The 23,365-nt window shown below is 34.5% G+C and overlaps 1 protein-coding gene across 2 annotated transcripts in view; it reads left to right on the forward strand.

The window, feature by feature from the left end:
* The window catches only part of LOC145295828 (TPR repeat-containing protein DDB_G0287407-like), a 290,573-nt gene that overhangs the window by 48,744 nt on the left and 218,464 nt on the right, over positions 1–23,365 (forward strand). For both annotated transcript variants that reach the window (XM_080141533.1, XM_080141534.1), the window contains exon 2: positions 17,537–17,578. The gene's annotated coding sequence lies outside the window, so the exon portion shown is untranslated. The remainder of the gene's footprint in view (positions 1–17,536; positions 17,579–23,365) is intronic.

A 23,365-nucleotide genomic window follows, 5' to 3' on the forward strand; every position in this document is an offset into this window, starting at 1 on the left:
CCATTGTGCCTTTCATTTAGCCCATTACTCCATGGGCTTTCAGCAGCAGTGGTACGAACGACGATATTCATATTTTGTGCTATGTCCCTAAACGCCTGGTTGTTGAATTCTCTGCCATTGTCAGTGAGAATAAATCCAGGGGTACCAAAATAAGTAATCCAATTTTTGAAAATAGTATTAATAATATCGGAGCTCTCTTTACCCGGAATTTTAGCTGCAACACTGTACCTAGTACCATGATCAATAAGGTGTAATACTTTGTTACCATTAATTTCTTTTATGTCCATGGCAATGCTCTCATTAAAATATGTTCCCAGTGAAAACCCCACGACAGGTCTGGGTTCAACCCTTTTGTATCTCATGCAAATTTCACAAGAATTGGGAATTTCCTGAAGTATCTTAATGAATTGCTTGTCTTTCATTCCGGTGCTCCTGACTAAGTCACATAGCTTTTTACCGCTAGGGTGACTAAATTGTCTATGAAGTTTGGTGGCGATTTTTATTTTTTCTTGCCTATTTTTGTTGGAAATTTCTTTGGTAAACAAAATATGTTTGAACTTACCTCGGTCTGGTCTAGGTCTTGTTATGGGAATGTGGTAGTGCCCTGAAGAAGTACATTGCAGTGGGATTTTTTTTCCAAACATGGTGACACTGTCGTTCTCGAAATTGAGGCTTGTGCCGGCTCTTTTCATCGACTTTTTGCTCAGTAAAAGCGATATTTCGGCGTCCACCACGTCAGTGATAATACTGACTTCAATGCCAGCAATGACACATGGTAAAGTTGCTGTGTGAGTAGATTTAATGGTGTTCCCATCACCAAATTTGTAGCTTTTCCTTCCATTTCGAACTTTTATTTTTTGTTCTTCTGGCAGGGTTTCTAGAAAACACTCAAACCATTTTCTTCCACAAACTGTCCCAGACGCACCACTATCCAAGACAGCGGATCCGAGCGTTTCTCCCAAAAACGTGCTGGTGCTGCCATATTCTTCACGCTCGTTCATGAGGACGATGTTGGAAACGAGCAAGTGGCCTCCTTTGTCGGTCTTGTCAATTTCATCATACGGACAGTCGCGAATCCAGTGGTATTTACACCCACACTTGAAACAAACACCGCTGCTGCTGCTGTCGCTTTCAACCTTGTGGTTTGAATTTCTTTTGATGTTGTTGTTGTTGTAGTGGGTGGAATTTTGGTTGCGACCCCTACCCCATCTGCCAGCCCCACGACTGGTGAGACTGGCTGTTTTATCACCGTGGCGGCGGCCTCGACCACGACTACTGGTGTAGTAGGTGTTTTCAATTTCGTCAGTGGTGAAAATAATGTCAGATTCGGTTTTCATAGCAACCGGAGGAGTTTTCGGCGGTGAATGAGTTTCAAAGTCATTAAGAATTTTTTTTAATTGTTTAGACATTTCTCTGAGTGTTAGTTCTCGAACGGTGGCTTTTATTAAGCGTTCGTTTTCGGGGGTGAGGTTGGCGCTTTTGAGAGCTCTGAACGCTAGGACCGGCTCGGGAAGAATTATGTTGAATTCTTTCAATTTGGCAATGTGGCGTTCAAATTCAATTAGAAATGTATCTATTGCCATGCCGCTCTTTCTTCGGTGACTTTCGAATGCCTCGTACGCCCTAAATGCTGCCTGGTTTGCGTCTTCTAAAAAGAGGGTGTCCAACTTTTGATATACTATCTCCATTCCGTTTTCGGCATTGAGTAAAGTGATATCCAATTCAAGCAGCGCCTCTCTCGCTTTTCCTTCCAAGGACAAAAGCACGACGGGGGCCCGTTTTCTTTCATCTAAAGTAGTGGCTAGTTCCCATATGTGCATTTCTTTCTTCCAGGAATTATATTTTTCCGTGTTTAACGTTGGTAGGGGAATGTATTTAGAGGCCATGTTTTTTTTTGTTTGTTAGTTTTGATACGCTCTGCTACCAATGTAGAAGCAAATAAACACAGATAACGGGAGTAGGGTTGAGGAGGGTTTATTCAACACGTGCGTACAGGTCACGCCATATTTTTCGAAAAGTCCCGTTTACACCGTCGCCGGTAGGGAAGTTAACTCTCTGTTGTGAAGAGTGTTCAAGGGACACAACTGGGTAGAGTTAACACCAACTATTACTATGATATTATCCCATTGATTACTGTACACCCAATAACCCTTATCCCCGAGTGGCTTCTGGGCCTTGATAAGAGGTGATCCCCCATGTAAAAAAAAAAAAAAAATAAAAATAAAATATTCTCGCGTCAGTTAGATTCCAGGAAAAGTTTTTGTATACTTCCGAGATCGATCAAAAATTTGCAAACGGACATTGTCTCTATCTTTTTTTGATCGAGTTTTAAAAAATTCCCTCGTTTTGAGAGTTTGTCTTTTTCGTATAAATTAAGCAAAACTAATCGAACGCAAACCAACTCCCGGGCTGGGTAGCATATGTTCCGTAATTGGTCGTTGGTCAATGTAGGGGAAACCTTTCATACCGAGACAATTACTATTTATTTGGATACTGCCAGAGTGCCCCCTTTTTTAGGGGAACTGGTTTTTCCCCACATTAGGAACGATGCTTTCGTGGGGAAACAAATAAAATGCCAGAAAGCTTAACTGGCCTCTGGCCAGAGTTAAAAAGCAACGTTCATTTCTGCGCATGTGTGATTCTTAAGTTAATTACTAACTCATTGATTTCGCTATCGCGTAATGGTTAGTGAAAAAGATTAATTACCCTACATTTTCGAGTTCGATCCCACCTCTGTCTCTTTCTCTCTATATTTTTTATAAAAATTTTTTTATTTTGTGCTAATATCCTCCACCCAAGCAAAAGTTAATTACCAACTCTTTTTTTCACATTCTTTTCCTCCTTCGCGGTACAGGTTCGAGCCTGGCTGCCTTTTTTTTCTAAATTCTTTTGATCAACACACACCTCCAAACACCCGGACAACACCGGACACCCCCGCTAGTATAAAATAAAACAAGATCATTTTGTTGCTAAAATGGTTGGTATGATTCAGCAAAGTTCATTTTTAGATTCATTGGTCACAAATTAGTTAAGTGTCAGGTTCAACTGGCAAATGTTGTGTACTGTATTCTTACTGCTTTATTCGTTTTTTATTTATTTTTTTATTAATCTGCCCGTGACTCCAAAAGATGTCAAAATGCCCTGAAACAGTGCAGTGCATATCATGTGATAACCTTGAAACTGTTTTATTTGAAAAGACGGATTTAAAAAAAAAAATGGTGATCATTTTCTTTCTTGATCTTTTTTACGATTTCTTTTTTCAAATTTGTGTTATTTTAAGTTTGAGAGTAAAACTTTGACTCTGCTACTTCATTTTTCCAATGAGATTATTGTTTGCTTAAAAATCTCCTTTTTTTTTTATTATTATTAATTCCTATTTCATGACCCTTCCCCTCATACATACGCTCTTCTCTATAAAATAGCTGAAGCAAAAACAGCAGCAGCAGCAGCAGCAGCAGCAGCAGTTCTGCTTGGATACCAACGATATGTAATTTGATTCTCTATTGTTTTTTTTTAATAGAAATATTGCTCTTTAAAGTAATTATTCTTTTGACAACAAGCCCCATTTATTTTGACCTGCTTTTTTAGAAGAGGGCGAGGGGGGGGGGTAATTTCTAAATGAAATGGCAAAAGTAATGGGACAAAAAAAATCAGACTTTTAAATAAATGTTCCATGCTCTAATTTGATAATATATATATATATATACTAGCATGAGTGGCCGGCGTTGCCTGGAGGTGTGTGTTGAGCAAAAAAAAAAAAAAAAAGTGGTAGTAGGAAGGCAGGCTCGAACCCGTACTGTGAAATAAGAAAAGAACATGTAAAAAACGTGACGTCTTTGCCGTTACGACCACCACCACCAAACCGGAAGTGACGTAGGTTTAAATTAAGGCTAGACAATCGAAAAGAGGATGACTTTTGACAATATTGGCAAAAAAAGCGACCCCTCCCTGTAGAAAAGTACCCAGTTGAGGGTGAAGAAATTAATGTTTTTAGCAAATTTTTTGGTATTTGTCGTCTGAAGAGTTGAGCTTCAAAACGATACTGATCTTGTGAAAATCCGTCGCTTCTGTCAAAAAGTTTTAGGTAGACATGCAAACATACATACATAGATTTATATATTTGTAGCTCAAATGTTCGACCCAAACCTTAAAAGCTTGCCCTATCTTTGAATACCCTTTACATAAAATTTCAAATGTTTAGATGAGAAATTGTCTGAGTAATTTGGTAGAGACTGCAGAGGTCAATTTTTTTTAACTTTGACCCCTATTATTACCCCTTAACATTTATTGTTTTGGGCTCAAATCAAGTTATTAAGTTAGATCCATGTCCAAGGAACCTATATCTAAAATTTCAATTGTTTATACCCAAGATTGGCGGAGGAGTTTGGTAGGGTTCTCAAATGGCAAATCGTTGAACTTTGACCCCTTAACAGCCAAACTTCTGTCTGAAAACCGATCACAAAGATTTTCCCAAATCTCAGTACCCTGTATATCAAATTTCGAGCATGTAGACGTAAAATTGACAGAGTTATAGCACAGGGAAATGTACACAGACACACACACAGACACGTTCACTTTTATATATATATATATATATTTTAATTAGTGTACAGTTTACTTTCAAATGGCATGAAAAATATTTTTTATAAAAACAAATGAGTATTAGTGCAGTTTATATTGTAAATAAGTTTTAAAATACTTTGGATTATTTCGACTACTGTTCTCATCATGAATGTTAGTCTCACAACGTTTCGGCCGATGTAACCCCCGATCAACTAAAAACTCTGCATTGAATTTCAAATGGAGTTGAACAAAAAGATTCTCAAGTTGAACACGATACTCATGAAAAAGGTTACATTGGCCGAAATGTGTCAATAAAACTCAAGATGAGAACAGAACGTTTCTGAATTTTTATGATGAGGATTGGTAATTCGTATTATTTGGATTCATCGGACTACTGTTCTTATCTTGTTCACAAAAGTACCCATTGATGATACTCTGACAGTGCTACAGGATAAGCTTACTTCTAATGCCTCACTGAAGGAATACACTTGCATCCCAATCGACAATAATATAATGGAGATGTTGACCTTCTTTGAAGAAACTACATACTTTGTGAGGGAATCTGATATATATCGACAAGAAGGTCTGACGATGGGATAACTATTGTCCCCAGTACTGGTTACTGCATACATGGAATACTTTGAGAAAATGGCATTAGGATCAACACCACTAAACCTAACAATGTGTTTGCGATATGTAGATGACACATTCATACTCTGGCTCCATCAGGAAGATGTTCAAACCTTACTAGACCATGTGAACTTGATCCGTTCAAGTATATAGTTCATGATGGAAAAAAAACATAACAAATTATCATTCCTAGATGTGCTGATAACCTGCACTGGTCAGGGTTTTATGTCATCTGTATACCGAAAGTTAACTTTCATTGGACAGTACCCAAACTTCAACTCCCACCATCTAAAAAATGGAATCGTCCATTGCCTACAACGCAGAGAAAAAGCAAAATGTAGTAACAGCAGTGCATATCAAGAGGAGATGAACAGTTTAAGAGAAACCCTCCACCGAAACAACTATCCAGAGAGCATGACTTCAGCTCTAAGAAATCTGGATCAGACACAAAAAGATACCACAAAGAAACTCACCACAGTTTGTATACCATATGTGAAAAACTTCAACGAATATGTAATCCATATAACATCAAACGAATATGTAATCCATATAACATCAAACGAATATGTAATCCATATAACATCAAAACAGTATTCAAGAGTGATTCAACTTTGTGGGAACAAGCTTGTGAGAGTTAAGCCCCCTTCAGAAAAATTATGACTAAGAATGTAAATGTGGAAAACTATACAAAGGTGAAACATGTTCACTAAAAGTACAGATAGAAGAACATCGAAAAGCCGTAGTATATGGAGAGACTGAAAAGTCAGGTATAGCTGACCATATGTGGAAGGAAAAGGAAAACCATCTAACATTATGGGACAAAGTAAAAATAAAGATAGAGAAGGAAGGTGGAGAGTAAGATGACTGAAAGAAGCAGCACATATGCTGGGGAATAACCAACTGCTAAGTAGACCTAGTATAGAATTCAATACGATATGGGAATCAGTAATTATAAACAATAGATAATATATACAAGTAATAAGTATAGAGATAAATGTACGTTAACATATAGTAATAATTAGTAAAAAATAGTGATATTTACAAATGCAAATAAAATAGGTTTAAGGCTCCTAAAATTTGTACCAGAATTGTCCGCAAGGACCCATGGTGCAGTGGTAAGAGTACTTTAAAAAAATCAATTGTAAAAGTGATATTCTCCTGAAGGTTCAGTCCTCAGTGTGAGCGACCGAAAAATACAATTTCAAATGACTTAGAACCTCTACCCAGTCATGGCTGACGGAAGAAGAGCATGCTACCCCTGTGAAGTAAAAAAAAAAAAGAAAAAAAAAGAGTTCCGCTCAAAATTTCATCCAAATTCCTGAGTTCGACAAGATGCAGCTGAAGAAAGTTGGTTACATCAACTGAAACATGATGAACATGACACTCAAGATGAGAATAGTAGTCAGATGAATGCAAATAAGATGAGAACAGAAGAATCCGAATAATACAAATTATCAATCATCATGTCAAAAATTCAGAAGTGTAAAATACTTTCAAAGTTTGGCTTTCTTGCTTTTAATTGGAAAGTTTAGTTTGAAAATTACAAAGAAAATACAACAGTGGTTTATATTTAGTTATGTTGTCTCGCTTCTTAATCCATATTGTCTTCTGTCTATGATCTTACAAGTCAAACGCAAGCATAGTTCTTCTCAGACATGATCAGTTCGCCAATGACAACCTGCTATCAGTTTGAGAGAATCAAGGCCCAAATCTGTGGTTATCAAAGCTATGGCACCAAAACTATCTAGTTCTTCCTCACCATGCTTGCCCCATTTCTTTGTTTACATAATCACTGACCACCTAACTAGTAACAGATCCCTGATTGAGTTCATCGTTCAGAAGCAATACGAATATGAACAATTCATAGCGCAGAACATGAAGTCCAAGCAGTTTGTTGTAGCAGATCTCCAGTGCAGCCAAGACCCCATGTTCCATGTCTTAGCAACCAGCTGCTCTCGCCACATCATGCCGGAGAAGAGTTAGCCAAATAGTTGCTAACCTCCTTGGCAGTCTAAGTAGTTGGAGTGAAGTATTCTCAGAAGTGTTTTCAAAATCCCTCAAATATCTACCATCAAAACTAAAGTACATTTATTCAGAAGCTGAACATTTAGGCGTTGTTGCAGAAATGTTGAAGGCTGCCGTTGGCCAATCAAATCATGAAAGTAGAAATTTTTCTGTAAAACTGGAATCTTAGTACAATTGTGAAATGTTACAAAGCTAAAGGGGAGAGTTCTGGGTCACGGTAATTTGATGGATCGTGGTAATTAAGTTGATGGGTCAGGTCTTGAACGTGGTTGAGAGAATAAGAAATCAGGTTAGTATAAGTTTGATACTAAGTTATCACTGGTGGTATATTTATCTGTAGACAAAAGCAAGAGTAATATTTTGGTAAGATGAACTTTTCTTTTGCTTTTGTGCCAAGAGGTTGTTCAAGAAATGTACAGAAATCTCAGAATTGTGTTCAAGAATTGACAACACATTCAGCTTTACTATTAAAGTGCGAGTGCATCAAGTCCATCTGCATGGAGTTTGTTTCTGTCCTAGAAACATTAGCCAAGGAGTTTTGTACAGGTTATCCGAGAGAAATACATTATGCTGGTGATTTTAGTGCTTTGCTGTGAAACAATGCAAGGTTTACATGTTAAGTTACAGATTTGGAGCAAAACTATGGTCTGAGAGTGAATAGTACCAAACTTCGGATGATGATCAGAGGTTGTAGTGAAGACACCATAAAGAGGAAAGTTCTCCTGCCCAGTTTGTGGAAAGGAAGTTGGGAGCAACTCAATTTTTTATTCTACTTGTAATCATTGGGTACACTTGAAGTGATGTGGAATTACTGGTAGGTTAAGACATGATAACCAGTTTGTGTGCAAGGGGTGAGATAAATTGTAAGTATTAGTATGATGAAAAATAAGAATAATATGATGGATATTTGAGTCTCAATCACACGTTTAGATCTTATGACTTCAGAGCAAGATTAAATCTGGACAGTATAGTTAGAAAAAGAACTGGAGATTTTATTCGGTTGGTCACATTGAAAGAATGGAGGAGTATTTGGGTTAATAGATGTAGAATAGTTAAAGTAGAAAAGAAAACATGAGAGGGGGGGCATAATAAGGATGGCTTTGAAAGATGAATAAAGACTTGGCCAGAGATAGGTTAGTTTGAATAAAAATATATAATAAAAAAACAATTTAACGGGCACTTATAATAAAGAAAATAAAAAACATAGAATGATAAACTTAAAAAATAGAATCAAGTAAAGTAAAAATCACATATAATTCATTATGGTCACATGATCATTAATTTGTTTAGAAGGAAAAAAAAATCTTGGTTTAGTTTACAGGAAACATTTCCTGCAATATATCTTAAAGATCTCAGACTTGGTCTTTGTGTATGTAGTAAGTGAAAAGGGAATAGCTTTTAAAATTTTCAGTTTTTTTGGTGATGCATAAGTAACATTTTTTTTTAATATGGATCATATCTCATTAATGCTCTAAAAGACTCCATCGAATGGTATATGGGATATTATTACTGAATTCCTTTTTCAGCCATTGCAGTAATCAAGCATTTATCCTTTTGTCTAAAGGATATTGTGTAATAATATCTATATATTAATACAATAGCATGTGTGTTATTTTGTGTGTCACACTGATATCTTTTCTTCTAAATGATTGTTGTTTAATTGTTACTAGCCTGGGTGCCCGGCATTGCCCGGGTGTTTGGAGGTGTGTGATGAGCAAAAAAAAAAAAAAAGAAGTGGTAGTAGGCAGGCAGGCTCGAACCCATACCACGAAGGAGGAAAAGAATGTGAAAAAAAAAAAGTAATGTCTTTGCTGTTGCGCCTATTGCCAAACCGGAAGTGGTGAGAGTTAGGGTTATTCCAGCCCAATTCATCCAGCCCCGACACACCCCCTCTTGGATTTTTTTCATATTTACACCATACAAACTTTGGGTTAAAACTAAGAGAAATCTGCAATTTCAGCCCAGTTGGATTTCAGGAACATATTTTTTTTCACAGTTGGTTTCGGCCTGGAAATCAAAAATTGCTATCTCATGACGTAGAATTTTCAACCCCCGGCGTTTTACAAAATTTGCATTTTTGTTGCAAAAAATAAAGCTCTGGAGCTAAATATTCACACATATAAGGTTTTGAGGGCAAGGAATCCAAAAATCATGGTTAGAAAGATGGCAAATGAGAGGAAGTACCTTATTTTTACCATTTTAGGTGGTGCCGCAGCACTTTTTTAGAGCTTGTTTGGGGCGATATTTTATTGAGAAAAAAACATAACTGTGGTGCTTTGCCAGACTTCTCCTTTGGATTTTTAAAGTGACAATGGGTTGGAAATTACAAAAATCAAATAAAACCTTTCGGCATATTTGACATTTCCAGACACTAAAGCCTCAAAATTGGCATTTTTATAAAAATTTAAGGATTTTTTGGTGAATTTGGCAACAATCTAATCTTAAGTTATGATCAATATCTAGAGCTGAAAAAAGACTTGGATCGACCCATTATAGCCCATTTTCATAATATAATGTCAAATTACATCATATAAAAGGATATGGACCCCTACTTCACAGTCAAAATGGACAAAAAATACCCATACCCTCAGATTTGGCTGTAATTTGCTGTGCAGATAGACAATATAGAAACTAAGAAATCCTGAAAATTTGAGCATCTAATTCCAAGCGGTTTCCGATTTAGAGCATTTTTTGTTTTCGTTTTTGCTGCATAATGTGGCGCCCGGGATAAATTTTGTGATGTCATTTCTTTGAATATTTTCTGATTGAAAGATCCTATGGCTCTGAAAATTTGCACAGGTAAGTATTTTGACCCAAGGAATCCAAAAATGGCATCAGATTTGCTAAAAAGTGAATCCTTATAGAGATATTAAGGGTTTTTGGATTTTTTACCCACATGCCCCAAAATCCAATAAAAAAGGGTGTGGCTGATATGGTAATGCATTTTTTTTTTCATATATTTTTTCTAGACACAATAAATTACCGCTGGACCAAAAATGTTAAAAAGTTCTTGTTCCGTTCACTCACAGTTTCTGTTGAAAGTCAGGTCTATTTTCGATGATAATGAAAAATATTCCCTTCCCTATTAGATGTAATAATTAATTTAGACATTTGCTAAACTGACATCATACCTTAATTTTGGAATAAATTTGCAAGTAAGCCAGATACTAAAAAGTTCTGATAACAATTTCAACAATTTCACAGGCCTACAGTCTTCAAAATTAATTGATAAGGGTTGAAAACACCAAGTTATGATAAAAGTATGCTATTTTTTTAATAAGAAACTAGTAATAGGATGGTAAAAATCTTAAACTTTTAGTACTATCTCAATCCAACAATTTTTATTAGAAAACTTCTTCAGAAACATTTTAACCCTCAAAATACCACAGTATTTTGATCCAACTTTTAAAACTTTCGTCTATATCTTTCTGAAAATGCGATTTTTTGCTCAGATCTTCCAGCTTCCTGAATATTTTTAACCTATCATATAGTGTCAAAAAAATCATAAATTTACAAAATAATTTTTTTCAGGGATGTCCTTGAGAGTAACCCCTATAAAATTCTTAAGAAATTCCAAAATAATAAAAGTGACCTGATCTAAATGAAATGATCTAAATTATTAGCCTAATTTCCAATTTCAAAAACGATTCTGAAAAAAAAATGTTAAACTTTTCCATAGCTGGTACTAAAAGATAAAATGAGGAATATTTATTTTTAAGCTACCAGTACAAATAAAACCTAATAACAGATATATGATGTGGATTTATTTTAGCTGTGTAGGAAAAAACAACAACCATAAAACATGACCTTTTGATTTCTATCCAGTCCTTCAGCATTGACAAATCTAACAAGAAGGTGCTAAAAGGTCTTAACTTTGGTTTTTAAGCTGCTGGCTATTTATTGGTTGAGGCTGCTCCCTGTTTACTGGTTTGTAAAACCAAATTCTCAATATATAACAGGGGGATGGGTGAAGATAAAAAGCAATAAAAATTAATTTTACTGAAACCGTTTTGCCAGTTGAGTTTGTCTTGGAACTGACAAGACCCACAAATACAGACTAGAAGATTGAAATTTCGTCAGTCACCATAAAAATGTAAGTTATATTTTAATCTAAATGTAGAATTTAAGTAGATATTTTTTACTATATAAAACTACTATTTATATTATTATTATTATTATTATTATTAATAATTTATTTTAAAATAAGTTTTCAGTAAAATTCTCTCTCATAAACAAGAGTGGTATTCTAACATTTTATTTTAAAAGATTACACATGAACACACTGAAAAAACTTGACAAAGAAATATATCAATTCTTTTAGAATTTATTCACATGTAAATTTAATTTAAAATAAGCCCTGTATTTCTTAGTTATTTAAGTATTTTCGGATAGTTAATAAAATAAATTTGGTATGTATGCAGAATATAAGCCGTGCTGAAATAATGTTATTTAGAAATTCATTTTTTTTTTTAAAATGAGGAGGAGATGACATTTTATAACTTTTCTTCTTCCACCTAACAATTAAATAAACAAAAATGTTGTAAATTAAACTTGATCTTATCAAAAAATATCATGGTCCGCATTCTGCATGAGCACCAATAAATTTGTTATCGGAAATAAATTCTGGGCATTTTTGAGAATTATTCATTTATTTTGCAAGATGTGGCTTAAAGATTCCACTGGAATAAAAATCAAGCTACATTGCATCCATTCATCTGCTACTATAGAAATATAAGTGACCGTGAGCATATTAATTTGTAATAATATCTGGAAAAAAAAATTGTTAATTGCTTTAAAAGTAAGAATGGTCATGGTATGGGAAATCAATTTTATGTTAAATTTAAATGCAAAACTCATCTCTCAATCTGCATGCTAAAATAATTATTGTTTTGGTTATGAAGGTCAGGTTATTATAATTTTTTATAAGTTTCCCATTAGTTTTTGATTTTGATGGTGATTAAAGCCTAAAGTTATTCTCCAAAACACATGTATTTTTACAAAAAAAAAAGTTATAATGAAAATGTTTACGAAAATTCTAAAACTTTGAAATTTAGCTATATTTTTGATTTTTCATATCTTTCTTCATAACTTTTTTTTCATGTGTGAAAATACATTTTTTTTTCTTTTGAAGATTATTTTAGACTTTAATCTTTCGAACACAATCAAAAACTACTCGGAGGCTTATAAAAGAAATTATGATAAGCCGGCTGTCATAACTGCACCCCATCAGTTTTTAGCGGCTAGGACGCATTTTGTCAACTTTGCCGTTTGTTTTGTCTTTCCGCGAAAGATAAGCGAACACAATAAAAATGCCAGAATTATATTCACTAAATTAACTATTAAAAACCCTGTTACATCCACATCGCATATACTTTTTATCTTTTGTTAATTTTATTAAATTTCATTATTCGTATTACCATCAGGACTTAAGGTTAGGAGGAAAGGGACGTGGTTTTACTGATTTTATGAAGTTTTATCAGTAACATTAACATGGCCAAGATTAAACAAACTTGGTAAGATGTTCTTTTTCACATCTTTTGCCTTGTCATAGAGGACAAAAGCATAAAATAAATAAATTATAAAAAAGGCACGTTTTATATTCTACGTTTGATTTAATTGACAATAAAGTTGATATTATTTTTCTTGAAAACCATTTTTTTTATAAACTTGTAAATAAACTGCATTTTCTAAAGGTTAAGAACGAATTTTCATGAAGTTTCAATTTCTGTTTTGTTTATTTTATGCAAGTAAATTAAATTTACACCTTATTTTGATGTTATTATGATCTAAAGTTTATTTTTACTAATAGTTTAAAAACAATAAATATTTATCAGTACCAGCAGTGGAAAATTAAGTTTAAAATGATATTAAAAGAATTGTTTTTGGAATCAGAAATTAGGTTAAAATTTTTCTGATTCCAATATCTCAAAAAGTTCTGATTCAGTTGAGTATTGCATATTCTGCTCATTGTGAATTATTATTTCACATCTTTCTTCCAGAGCAATAAATTAAGAATGTCTTCTGAACCAAGGAAACGAGAGGGAGGAGATACATCATTGATGACAAGTGCTCCTCAATGTTCTTTTGGATTACTAATGAAGAGTGCATGTCACCGCAATCTGAAGCCATCTTCAACACCAATAACTGCATTAGAGCATGATGTAAGAACTGTGCTCAAATTAAGAGCTGGTGTCACACTCACTGATGAAACCGTTGCTAACATTTGCAGGTATCACAAATTTCATTTGGGGCATTACTTTGAGAAAAAATATACAAAGTGCTGCAACATCTTTTTGAAGCACAAAAGAAAGGTAAAGGGTGATCGTGCTATCAAGTTAGACATGGCTGAGATGCTAAAGCAGAAGGGCTACCATGTTGTTCCTGGCTGGAAGCTTTGCCGTCACTGTGAAGTAGCTGCCAAGAAGTTAGAAGATACAAGTGAAACAGAAGGAAGTGACAACCAAGACCTTGAAAATGAGTCGCAAATTGAACAAAAGAGAGAGAAACTGAATGACAGTCTAATGATGTTTGATATATCCCCTATAAAAACCGGTAGAATGCAGAAGCACACAAAAATCAATATTGTCAGAGAGAAATTAGAAAGAAACTATGAAATGCAAGTAGAGGCAGCTGCCAAAGTCCTTAACATCTCTAGCCCTGAATTAGGAAGCCCTATTAGCAGCCAAACGAGTCAAACGGATTTAGTGGCAAAGGCAAAAGATTATGATTGTTTGTTGGATGCAATGAAGGACAAACTTGAGAATAAAGAAATGAAAACCAGTGAGAGGATCCAGTTGATGACTTTAGCTCCGGAAAGTTGGTCTCGAAAAGAGGTGTCTGAATATTTCAATGTCTCTGAATATATAGTACGTGAAGCACGGCAACTGAAAAAGGATCGAGGTATTCTTTCATTGCCACAGAAAAAGAAGGGGAGAGGTCTCTCAAAAGAGGTTATCAATTCTGTCTTGGCTTTCTATGAGGACAATGAATTTTCACGGTTAATGCCTGGAGGGAAAGATTTTGTGAGCATTGGTAATAAAGTTCATGTCCAGAAACGGCTCCTATTATGCAATCTTAAGGAGCTTTATGTAGCTTACAAAGAAAGCTATCCTGAACACAAAATAGGTCTTTCAAAGTTCTGTGAGCTCCGTCCAAAATGGTGCGTCACCGTCTTGACATCAGGTTCTCATTCAGTTTGTGTTTGCACCCACCATCAAAATACCAAATTGCTTGTTGACTGCTTTGTTTCAACTGTCAAGACTCAGCTCAGAAGGAAAGCTGAAGAATCCAGAGATGAGAGTGCTGCTAATGTACCAACTGAAAATCCCAATTTTAATATCACTTACAAAGATTTGATGGCCTTGGTAGTTTGCGACACCAATAGTCTTGAATGTATGGTCCACCGTTGTCCTAAATGCCCAGGTTTCCCTGCTCTAGAGAAGTATATCAGAGATAAATTTACTGAATTGGAAATTGACAGTGAGATGTCATATAGTCAGTGGGAGAGTGTGGATAGGACAATGCTACGGACACAGATGGCTGATGTAGATTACTTCATAGAGATATTGGTATACAATGTTGATAATCTAACGACCCATTCCTTCACAGCAAAGAGCCAAGCGCAGTATCTAAAAAAGAGAAGAGAAGAAATAACTGAGACCGAATGTATACTTCTCTTGGACTTTGCGGAAAATTATCACTACGTGGTGCAAGATGAGATCCAGGGATATCACTGGAACAAAGACCAGTGTACCATACATCCAGTGGTAATTTATTACAAAGATAACAATGGTAAACTTCAACAGATCTCATTATGCATTGACCTTGAGCATGACACCTGTTTTGTGCATGAACTGCAAAGAATGGTGATGTTGTACATCAAAGAGAAATTTCCCTGGATCAAGAGTGTAGAGTACTTCAGCGATGGCTGTGCTGCCCAATATAAAAACTTCAAAGCATTTATTAACCTTTGCCATCACTCATCAGATTTTGGAATTGATGCAACTTGGGCATTTTTTGCAACTAGCCATGGCAAATCACCCTGTGATGGAATTGGTGGGGCTGTCAAACGCAAAGTTCTCCGTGCCAGCTTGCAAAGGCCAATAAAAGACCAAATACTCACTTTTCATGCTGTTGCAGACTTTTGCAGATCATCGATCACTGGTATCATGTTTCTAAAGATCGACAAAGAAGACATGGTTTCAGTTCGAGAGAAACTTCAAATGAGATATAAACTGGGAGATACTGTGCCTGGTACAAGGAGCTGTCACTATTTCAAACCAACTTCTCAGTTTACTATTCAGGGCAAGCAACTGAGTGCTGACACAACGATCTTTATCGACCATTCTTTCCTGGACATGCCTGTGCCGTTAGATGAAACTCTGGAGTTGCTCAAATGCAATGACTACATTACTTGCATTTTTGATGGATATTGGTGGTTAGCATTGATTGAGAGTGTCAACAGGGAAGAGAAAGATCTTACTTGCAAATTCCTGCATCCACATGGACCATCACATCAATTCCACTGGCCAACTAATAGGGATAGAGGCTATATTCCACTAAGCAAGGTCGTTATGAGAGTGCAGACCCCAAGTATTTCAGTGAATGGTAGAACATATTTCATCACCAAGGAGGAGAAAAATAAGACTCAGAACTATTTTGACAGATTAAGTCGATAGTTGGAGTTATAACAAATGTCTGTTTTATATTTGTTTGACAGTTTTTCTTATGATAAACTAGATTATGCATCAGTCTTTTATTTTCGACTATTTTTTTGTCCATTTTGACTGTGAAGTAGGGGTCCATATCCTTTTATATGATGTAATTTGACATTATATTATGAAAATGGGCTATAATGAGCCGATCCAAGTCTTTTTTCAGCTCTAGATATTGATCATAACTTAAGATTAGATTGTTGCCAAATTCACCAAAAAATCCTTAAATTTTTATAAAAATGCCAATTTTGAGGCTTTAGTGTCTGGAAATGTCAAATATGCCGAAAGGTTTTATTTGATTTTTGTAATTTCCAACCCATTGTCACTTTAAAAATCCAAAGGAGAAGTCTGGCAAAGCACCACAGTTATGTTTTTTTCTCAATAAAATATCGCCCCAAACAAGCTCTAAAAAAGTGCTGCGGCACCACCTAAAATGGTAAAAATAAGGTACTTCCTCTCATTTGCCATCTTTCTAACCATGATTTTTGGATTCCTTATATGTGTGAATATTTAGCTCCAGAGCTTTATTTTTTGCAACAAAAATGCAAATTTTGTAAAACGCCGGGAGTCGAAAATTCTACGTCATGAGATAGTAATTTTTGATTTCCAGGCCGAAACCAACTGTGAAAAAAAATATGTTCCTGAAATCCAACTGGGCTGAAATTGCAGATTTCTCTTAGTTTTAACCCAAAGTTTGTATGGTGTAAATATGAAAAAAATCCAAGAGGGGGTGTGTCGGGGCTGGATGAATTGGGCTGGAATAACCCGTTATTAAGGCTAGTCAATTGAAAAGAGGGGATGACTTTCGAAAATATCGGCGAAAAAGGCGACCCCTCCATGTAAAAAAGTACCCAGTTGATGGCGAAAGAATTAATATTTTGAGTTAATTTTTCAATATTTGTCATCCGAAGGGTTGAGCTTCAAAACGATACTGATCTCGTGAAAATCCGTTGCCTCTGACGAAAGTTTTAGGCAGACATACAAACATACATATATACATACATACATTTAAGTAGACAGGTGAGATTTATATAATAGATGACCTTTCATTTCTTGTAATAAATAATTTTAAGAAGAATTCTTCATAAGTTTTGGTTTCAGTTTCGATTATGGCTGAAGGAATTCAAGTTATGTATATACACACACACATTTTATTTTCTTCATAAGTTTTGGTTTTGGTTTCGATTCAAGCTGATGCACCCAAGTCATATGGATATATATTTTTATTTTTGAAATCACATCTTTATTATATTAAAGAGTTGATAAAAAATTGGCTATAATAATATATACAAAATCTGCGTAAATTAAAATATCCTATTTAAGCATATTTTATGACCGGGCTACGCTGGGCATCCCTGCTAGCTTAGATAAATACTTCTGCAGTTTTAATAAAAGAGCTACAATATCAGAGCATCTCCATTTATAATGAACATCCACAGAATGCCAATATCAATATATTACGTATGAGTCTGCTTTGGAATTTCCACAGGTCCCGCTAGTTCAATATATGTTAATAAATATTCGATTTGAAACATTGGTCAAAGTGTTTTGATTGTATTCTGAATAATCTGATTATTTTTCTAATCTATTTTTTTGTTTTCCAGATTTGTTGCATCAACTTGTAAAATCCAGCAAAAATGCCAAAGGTAAGTTGAAAAAAAAAATTATTTTTTTGTTTTTTAAGTCGCAACACACATGAAAAAATTTAAATGGCTTAAAATATTTCAATAATTGCATACATAGAAAGAGCTTGATGATCTAAGAAAGAATCTTTTTAAATTTTTAGATCCAATTAAAATTAAGGAAGTTGTGACTATTTTTGTGCCTTGCACGTTTAGACATTTTTTCATCTTCAAGACCATATGCGTTTTGTCACATTTTTTTACAGTACCTTTTCAGTAAAAAAATGTTAAACTATTTTTAATGTTCAATGCCTTCGTTTAATCTTGAAAGACCATACCCTCGATAAGGGTACCTGCGCATGTAATTATGTGACACAATCCCCATCCACACCTCTCCTGAATTGCCACTGCTTGAGACCAGTGGCAAGGAGAAGTCCAGGACGGTTGGAAGCAATGCTGAGATAAGTAGAGAGCATATTCAGCACCTGGAAGTCCTAAATGGTCACCCATCTGGTACTGTAATGTACTTTGAATTTTTTAATGTAAACTTTTGAAATTAAACTGAATTTCTGTAAACATTAATCAGAAGGGACTTTTTCCTGGTATACACCGGCATGACTTCCTCTGGACAGAAATTGGAAGTCAAAATGGCATCGACTTTTTTAATTTAGCTGCTAAAACAATGTAATGACTTGTTTTTACAGTTTCCTTATTATTGATAATTTAAAAATGTGAATTATTTTTTTTATTCAGACTTTTTGCTAAAATAAAACATTTTAGATGTTTATTTTATATTACAAGTACTCTATTGAATTTGGATTCGGAGTTCCAGAATTTACTCGGTGGTGGTGGTGGGGGGCAGTTATGAAAAAAAAAAACATTTCAAGGTTAAGACTAAAAAATATAGTTTTATTAACAGAAATTAAAAACATTTCCAAGTAAAGACTAAAATATATTTTGATTATAACATTTTATGAAAAAAAAAAAAACATGAAAAAAAAAACATGAAAAAAAAAAAGCATTTCAAAGTATTTTATGTATTTTTATGTAAACTTTTAAAATTAAACTGGAATTATGTAAACCTTAATCAGGAGTGACTTTTCCTTGCTATACACTGACATGACTTCTACTAAACAGAAAACAGAAGTCAAAATAACATTAGGTTTTGTAATTCAACCTCTGCAATAATGTAACCTAATGACTTGGCAAACTATACATTAGAATATAAATTCAAAAAGCACATTACTTAAAGTAATATCTAAGCCTGAATCACTTGCAATAAATATTGTTTCACGATTAAATAACCTCCAAATTATTGCGATGGCATAAAATATCAACTAAAGAACATGGATACGTCGCAACAATAATGATTGGGGGAGGGGGGAAACAAATCTTAACATGGTTGTTAATTTATTTATTTTTATTTCCGATCGCAGTTGATTTTCTTGTTGGTAAGTCAGAATCTGTTCACTGATCTGCAGTGCGTCTTGAAGTGGATGAGTCAGAAAGAAAAAAAACAAAAACAAAAAAAAAACTCGATTTGCCCGAGTTTTGCTGCTAATAAATGCTATTGTATCCGCATTGCTCGTTTGGAATACGATTCCGATGGCTGATTTTCATTGGAAAATTTGTTTGGTCAAATGTGGCAACAGCAGCAATTCTTTGCTTTCTTCAATTGCTTATTTGGTTTTAATCATGACAATGACGTCGATAATACTTTGGAATTGAGTGGCACAAAGCATCTGGAGTTGATAAACTGTTTGAGGCTTCTGATAGATGAGGGAATTGATTTTTATTTGATGCTCTGAATTGAATGTTTCAGGAGTTTTAGAAAAATAAATATGTTCTGTGTATGAAATGACAAGCTGTGTGTGTTTATCTCTTGAACTGTTTCTGTGACAATGAAGTGTGAATAGGATGAGAAGTGAAGAGAGGAGTATAGGGAGTAAGAGACATATTAATCATGGTGTTTGTGAGTTTAATTCTGTTCATTTCTTTTTTGTCTTCAATCAAATAAAAAAAATCAATAAATTGTGAAGAAAACAAAAAAGTAAATTTTATTGTAGTATAAAAATGTTACCATTTCTTTGTAATGATTGATTGATTTGTTAAAAAAAGATAATGCAAAATACCTTCCAGTGTCTGTCATTTTTTTTTTAGTGGAGTAGATACTAATATATATATATATATATAAGCGAGATAAGACACTGATAGAATTCAGATGAAAAATCCTGATAGATATTACTTGAAGTAATACTTTCAAGGAAATCCTAGTCAAAAAGGAAAAGCTCAATATTTAAGAATAGAGCAATATATAAGTTTCATGGTTAAATTTTAAATTCTGAAAAAACAACATATAGAGACATATTCGATTTAAGAATTTATTGCTTGACAAAAGGAATATAAAGAATTTATTGCTTGACAAAAGGAATATAAAGAAGTATTATAATTTCCTTAATCCATGGATTTTCAATAATGGCTCATATCATCCGAGGAAATGAAATGCAGTTAGCAAAATGTTCAGCTGCGAATGGACGCTATTTTACTTTTCAGCACAATTATTGAAAATAGTTTTTTCAGTGGTTGTGGATAATTATATGGAGAAAATTATACGAAAAGAGAAGTTGATACAACCTGGGTAGTCCATTATCGGAAGGAGTTCAATGTCGTTCGGGGTTATAAATCCAGGTGGTCAGAAAATAGGCCCATGGGAGAAAGTGATATATATATGCATGGTCCAGAAGTCACAGAAGAATTTTTAACTTGAATATATTATTTTTGGATAGTACATTAATGGAATTTTTATGATGAAGACAATGGAGATTTATTTGTAAAAAAAAAAAAATTAAAAAAAAAAAAAGATAAAATGGAAAATGACATTTTTTAAAAAATGGTTTCCATTTTCAGTCTGTTGGTAACTTTTTCTTATGGTGGTGGGTATCTCAAAGAAAAAGCGTGCATCAACAAACCTGAAACTTTACAGAAATGAAGTCAGGAAATTAAATTATCGTCCATGTTTTGGAAAAGGTACAAATTTGTGAAAATGAAAAATCCCTTGACCACTCCGTACATACTAACAGCCAACAACACCCAAATGGAAGAAAACACTACAAGACAAATTATAGCAAAGACTAAAAAAAAAAACTTTTATTGGTGCAAATATTTTTAAATATTTTAATCTGGTACAGACGAACGCCATGGCTCAGCTCACTTTGCACCTTCAAAATGAATCTGCATTAAAATCGATTTATTGCATGTCATCTTAATATTCCTCATTTTTAAAGGGGTGGGGGTTAGTTGTAATGATCTACATGCATTTATTTTCATCCGAAACACCCCTCTCTCTCGTTCCTCCTCTTTTCCCCTCCTTCTCTCCCTGCGTTTTCTCTCCCCTCTCTCTGTTTCCCTTTCTTTCTCCTTTCTCATTTTCTCTTTTTCTCTCTTTATCTATTTCTTTCTACTCTTTCTTTCTCTTTCACTCTCTTTCTCTTTCACTCTCTTTTTCTCTGGTGGGATCTTTCTATCGATCCGGTAAATATCTCGCTGCTGATGCTATTCTCTATCTATATAAGAGCCAGGTACATCCAAGGATGGAGTATTGTTGCCACATCTGGGCAGGAGCTGCTAGAAAGGACTTGTCCTGCCTGCAAAATAGACTTAGTAGCCTCGTAGGAGATGTCCTTTTCTCTTCCTTGCAACCTCTATCTCACAGAAGAGATGTTGTGAGTTTGTCTCTGATGTATCGTTATTTTCATGGAAGGTGTTCAACTGAGCTTCAATCTATGGGTCCCCTCTCGCCAAACTTTCACAAGAAACACTCATCTAGCTGTAAACACTATCAATAATTCCCCCCACTCTTTATCTGTGCCTAAACCTAAACGTAGATTCCATGAACAAAGCTTCTTTCTTAGAACTGCTCGCCTGTAGAATTGTCTTCCGTTTTCCGGCTGACTACAATATGGTTGTGTTCAAGTCTAACGTAAATAAGTTCTTGATGAGCCGTTCTATATAAGTTATCAAATTTACCAAATTTTTATTACTAATGATTACTATATTGTCCAATTTCTACTGTACACTCTTTAACCCTTATCCTTGAGTGGCCTTTTGGCCTTGATAAGTGGTGATGCCTATGTAAAAAAAAAATCTCTCTCTTTATCTCTCCTTCTCTCTCTCAACCTCTCCTGCTTTCTCTCTCCCACTCCTTACCCCCCTCTTTCTCCCTCTCTCACTCCTCCCTTCCTTCTCTTCCTCTCCCTCTTTCCCATCCATCTCTCACCTTGACTTCCCCCATCCCTGTCTCTATCTCTCTTTATTCCTCTCATCTTCCTTGATGCTTTGTTTAAAATAAAAAACAATATTTCTATTCATATCGCTTGTTTTCACTCGTGTTTGTTTATTAAGATTTCGAATCTTATACGAATCTCATTTTTCTCTTTGTCACACTTTTTGGTTAAAGACCAATAAATAACTTCATTAAATTCCATTTAATATAGGTATTACCTACACACCATAAAGCACTAATACGCACGCACACACGCACGCTAGCAGGGAGACCCGACCTTATCTGGGATTGAATGATGACCAATTCATTTTTCACACTTCCATATTTTTATTGTCATCGAAATCTGTGAAATCATCAATTTTTTTTTTAATCAAATCGATTGTCTACTCTCGTTGTGGACCCATCACAGTACACCGAGGGGAAGCTTCACATGCCTCCCCATAATTATTCAGTTCACAATAGATTGTAGTCTATATTGCACTTTAGAAAACCTACTGTTGTATTTTATAAAATTATTTTTATAAATAATGGCTTGAATTAAAGTTTTAAATGCAAAAGCCAAGTATCATGGTTCAGTTGTGCTCTAAACAGAGATATTCATTTCGAACGTGCCCCTGTCATATCAAAGAACCTACTGTTGATTTTATATGCCAGGCCTTTTTGCTTGTGTGGTAATAAAACTTCTCAGATGCACTTGTGATGTTAGGTTGTATAAGGTATTAACTTTGATCCAAATTGCCTGTTCCTCCTTTCATAAGATTTTTCGATTATCGATACTCATTATCGAAGCCCAAGAATTAAAACCATAGCATGTAGCTCTCCAGCCTTATTTCTAACCATTTGAGCTAAGTCGACAAGCATATCAAAACTTTAAACATTAATGTTTTTAAACGTAGAAATGTATATTTATGCATGTGTAGAAGATACATGTTTAGTTGACTTACGCCTGCCAAGTTTTAAATTTTTAAAAATTTTAGCTTATTTTTACTGGCTAAAAACCAAATTGAATTTGTTCCACAGATCCAAATTCCCCCTATATTAATTTTCAAGTCTGTAGACTAAAAATTAAGAGTAGTTTGGTAGAGTTTGTTTCGCACATACAAAGACAAGGTCAATTATATATATATATATATATATTTCTGTAGAAATATTCTTTATTCACTTATATTTCCTTTTTATATATACCAATCCTTAGAATTGTAATTGTCAACTGAATTAAAGGAATAAATTGTAAGGTCAACATCATAAAATTTGGAATATAGACATTTGTCATTTATTCATTATCAATTATGATGGATTGTATTTCTATATCATTCTCAATCGGATGCGTTTTTTTTTTTTTTTTTTTTTCCCCACCCCAAACAAGGCACAGTGCCACTTTAAAGTAGAAGGGCTACTATCGGAGACATTAGTTGCAGGGACATTATGAAGGGAGTTGAGCAGTAAGATGCCAGTTCACATTGCACTTGAACTTCTGCATATCAATACAGTTGGGAAAGCAGAGTCGCGGAAAAGAGTTCCTAAGTCTT

Source organism: Euprymna scolopes, chromosome 16, assembly GCF_053919585.1.
Source record: "Euprymna scolopes isolate OS-2025 chromosome 16, ASM5391958v1, whole genome shotgun sequence".
In the NCBI taxonomy this organism is placed as follows: Eukaryota; Metazoa; Mollusca; class Cephalopoda; order Sepiida; family Sepiolidae; genus Euprymna; species Euprymna scolopes.